Here is a 4,820-nt window from a genome sequence, read left to right as displayed (position 1 = left end):
TCTTCTTCTCCTTCTTCTTTTTCTTTTTTGATCAATGAGTTAAAGATTGGTGGTTAGCATTGATTAGGGAAGTCTAATCTTCCTTGATTCAAATCTAATTCATCTTGATCATGGATCAAGTGAATGGCTTTGCATTAAGGATAAATTGCTTTTTAAATCATGCAAAGAACCTAAATCAATACAAGATCATTTCTCATCTTCTTTTTGGCATGGCAAGTTGTTGGAGTTTGATTCACTAATCAAGACCTCTAACTTGTGTTGTTGCCTACATTATTATTGACCGGTCTCAGATAGTTGTGACTTCTACATAAGTCCAATTACGATTGCTTAACATAGCGCTAAATTTGCCTTATGGCACACTAACTACTAACACTAACCATTAACCATTAACATTTAATTCTTGCTCTTTATATTTATGCAATTTACTATTTTTATACATATTATTCATTTGCTTTTATCCTTTGCTCATTTGAGCACATGTTTATGTTAATGCAATTTTCCTTTTGCTCACTTGAGCACATAATTGTGTATATATTATTGTGCTTGTGTTCTGTTTTGATTGTTGTGGACCAAATACAAAGAAATGGACAAATGGACTTAGTTTCTAGGACTTTCCCTATGCAAAATTGGAGTAAAAGGACCCTAATGTTGAAGATGGATTAGAAGGACCAAACCTCTAAACTCACTCTTGTCCATTCTTGATTTACTTCATAAAACTCTTTGATGTGTGTGTGCTTTTGTGCTAGGGGATCCTATGAGAACTCAACTTAAAGAACCATTGCCATGTTCATCCAAAGTGAAAGATACAAGAGCCATTGAGGATCTTTCAAGAGCTTATTTGATTATGATTGCTTGAGCTTACACTTATTTTTCTTGCATATTCCAAAGGATGGGAGCTACTTGGATCATCAATATGATATCAAGAGAGGAACTCCATTTGTGGTCTTGTTTCTTATCCCTTATCTCTTGTATGATTAGGACTTTAGCCATTCTTCTTCTTCCATCCACTCTAACCCAAGCCAAAACTTTTTGTGCAAACATTTAACACTTCTTTTCAAACATTAGAAACCTAAGCCTTATGCTTTTGATTTTCAAACTTTCTTTTCATAACACTTATTTTGAATTGAACTTCTAAGTCAACTTTGACCATATTTTGTACATACTTTTCATTGGTAAATATAACCCATTCAAATGCTTTTTGTGGTTTCAATGGCCACTCTCTTAATCAAATTTTTCATAACCTTTAGCTATTAGGTTTGAGTTATCCTTGAGGTAGATATAATACTCACATATATCCTTAGTGATGGATAATGAGTCTTCCATGCCTATTATAACGTTAACCCCTCACTAGCATGTTGAAGTTATCCTCACATGGTCGATTTGTGGTTTTTAGGTTGAGTTTTCTCCCTTGGATAACAAAAGACCTTAAGGCTTTTGGACCAATCAATTCACGAACTCATTTTGAGATTTTTACCCGAACTACGAGGTTTTGATCCTAATCTTTTTTTAAGATGGTACGTAGGCAATGGGTTTATCCATCCAAACACAAAATGTAAATAAATTGTATATTCTCTTCTCATCTCTTCAATCATGTTTGCACAAACAAATTTTCACAAAATACCAACCTTACAACAAATGTGAAAAGGGCTCCCTAGGAGTACCTAGGATGTTTTGGGTGCTTAAAACCTTCCCATTGCATAACCAACCCCCTTACCCCGATCTCTGACATTTTTACTAGTTTTTGATTTGATAAAACTTTTAGGTTTTTGTTCGCTTTCTAACCATTCCTTTGGATAAATAGAAGTGCGGTGGCGACTCGACTTGTATGGTTTACCTTAGATTTAGTCAATATCTCTAATGGTAACGAATACCCCGCTACAGAAAAGTGGCGACTCTGCTGGGGATATTTGCCTAGTGGGTTTTGCCTACTTTTCATATTTGTTGTATTATTGTGTATATTGTTTTGTGACATATTTTTGTGCAATTTGGGATTACTGTATTGTATGTAATGATTGAATTGCTTGAATATTAATTCCTTGTATGCTTGGTGATCTTTGTGAGATGAGTTCTATACCCGAACTCGAGTGCACTTAGGATAGGAGAATGGCATAGTCTTGTTGACTTGTGTGGAGTTATTCCTTAGCAAGTTGACTTGCAAGCCCATTCACTTGGTGGAGGTCATGTTGGGATCAATAATGTCACACAAGTAGTTGTGGTTAGACATTACTCTTTCCAATATAGACCTTAGAAGCCAAGGACCTTAGTTTACCAAGCCCATCTTGGCCTATTCTTATGATGTAGTGTAAAAGTCGTTCAAGTGTATGATTTGATACGATTGTTATGCGATACTACACTCATATGAGTCTCTCTTGAGAATATTTTTGGAATACGAGTAGTCATTTCCGATAATATCCGAAAGATGGGATGATGACTATGGGAACCTCTTGTAGAACATGTTTGGCAGGTTTAAACCCTAGTACACTCCCTTTGGGTGGTTCTTAACCGAGACTCCATGCTCGTGACTTGCAACAAACCCTTGATTCATGGTTGATATGTTCTTGTATCCTTAATATCAATGGAACTTGGGTGTTGATAAGGTGTAAACCATAATCCACCAAAATGGATGATTGATATTAAGGATAGCATGATCCATCCCATGACCTTTGTTTGGTGTGCTTTGCTTGATCCTTGAGTGTGATTGTTGCATTCATGCATTCATGCACCCATTTGCATCCATATCATCAATAATGAGAAAATTTTCAAGGAACTTAAGAGGTCTATTTGCAAATTTTCAGACATGGAAAGACAAAGAAGGAATACAAAGAAGTACAGTTTTCGACAACCCGATTTGAAAGAGCTAAGGAATTTGACATCCTATGTATTAGATCCCTTGGGTTTCAAGGCTCGTTTTGGGAAGCTTCTATCTGTTCTGACTACTCAAATGGACGAAGGATTGATGAGTGTATTGGTGCATTTTTATGATCCCTTGTACCGTTGCTTCACATTTCCGGATTTTCAGCTTTTGCCCACGCTTGAGGAGTATGCCTACCTTATGGATATACCTATTCTAGACCAGTTGTCGTTTAGTGGCTTAGAGAGAATTCCTACTTCTCAAGAGATAACTGTCATGTTACATATAGATGAATCTCTGGTTGGTGCTCATATGACTACCAAAGGTGGAATTCAAGGTCTCCCTTCTGAGTTCCTCATTGCTCAAGCTACCAAGTATGGGAAGGCCATGAGTGAGGACGCCTTTGAAGTCATATTTGTACTTCTCATTTATGGGCTAGTGTTATTCCCCAACATCGACAAGTTTGTGGATGTGAACGCTATTAGGATTTTCTCTACTCTTAATCCCGTTCCGACTCTGTTGGGTGACACTTACTTTTCTTTGCATATGAGGAATGCAAAGGGTAGAGGTGCCATTGTGTGTTGTTTGCCTCTGCTGTACAAGTGGTTTATTTCGCACTTGCCGCACACGGTCGCCTTCAAGGAGAACAAAGGATGTCTACGGTGGTCCACGAGACTTATGTCTCTCACTAATGATGATATCTTTTGGTACAACCGTGTGTATGATGGTGTGCAGATTATCGACTCTTGTGGTGAGTTCTCCAATGTGCCTCTTTTTGGTACATGTGGTGGGATTAACTACAACCCTATTTTGGCACGTCGTCAGCTTGGTTTCCCCCTAAAGGATAAACCCAATAACATTCTGTTAGAGGGTGTGTTCTTTCGGGAGGGTAAAGATCCCCAAGGCTTGAAGGGAAGGATGGTTCGCGCTTGGCGCAAGATTCATAAGAAAGGAAGGAAGGAGCTAGGTTCGAAGAACTGTATCGCTTTGGAGCCTTATACTTCTTGGGTTAGGAGGAGAGCTTCTGAGTACCTCATGCCTTACGAGTATCCAAGACCTACACCTTTGGTTGTGGCTGGGCCTTCAACCCTCCCTAACCAAGGAGTAGAGGAGTCGAGAGACGAAGACCGTTCACGTGCTTGGATCCGTGAACGAGAGGAGTTGCTTCAGCAGATCAAGGAGAAGGATGTTTTGATAGAGTTCCTCGAGCACCAGGTTATTGATGATCCTGATGATGCATGCACTTCTCTACTTCCTCAGTCTTCCAAGTTTTGGAAGAGGAAGCACGATCGACTCGCCAAAGAGAAGGCAGATATAGAGGCAGCTTACGAGAGGGAGGTGAAGAGGCTTCGTGCATCTTATCTTCCTGTGTCCAGAGCTTTAGATGATTTCTTCTAGGGTTCCATAGGATGTTTATTTTCCTTCTCTCTTGTATTATATTTGGTTACCAAGACTGTACTTCTTTGGTGTAAAAATATTTTCCAGATATTATTGATATGGGGTTTCCATAAATGTCTAAATGTTTAATATTCCCAAAATTTTGCAATTAGGACTCTAAAGTTCCTCTATAAAAATTAAATCATATGCATTACATGCATCATGGGCATAAGCAGGTTTTGCTTCAGGCTCCTTGTTCTATGGTCTAACTATGTGTTCTTCATTTATTTTGAAGACAAGCTGACTCATCGACACAACACCTGAGCCAACATTTCAAGACTGATGGATCATTTGGAACAAGAGAACCGTGAGCTTAAGGAGGAAGTAGCCAGATTGACTGCCCTGATGGAGTCATTCATGGCTGCCCAGAGCCAATCATTTCCAACACCTTCAATTCCTCCCCAGAGGACAGTCATCTCTGAAATTGTCTCATCAACTGTGTCTATGGCCAGCGCACACTTTACTCCAACAGCCATGCCAACCGGGTTTCCGTGGGGGATGCCTCCTAATTTCATGCCTGAGGGTCCTGCAC

This window comes from Lathyrus oleraceus, chromosome 6 (assembly GCF_024323335.1).
Source record: "Lathyrus oleraceus cultivar Zhongwan6 chromosome 6, CAAS_Psat_ZW6_1.0, whole genome shotgun sequence".
NCBI lineage: Eukaryota > Viridiplantae > Streptophyta > Magnoliopsida > Fabales > Fabaceae > Lathyrus > Lathyrus oleraceus.
Note: the sequence above shows the minus strand (reverse complement) of the source record.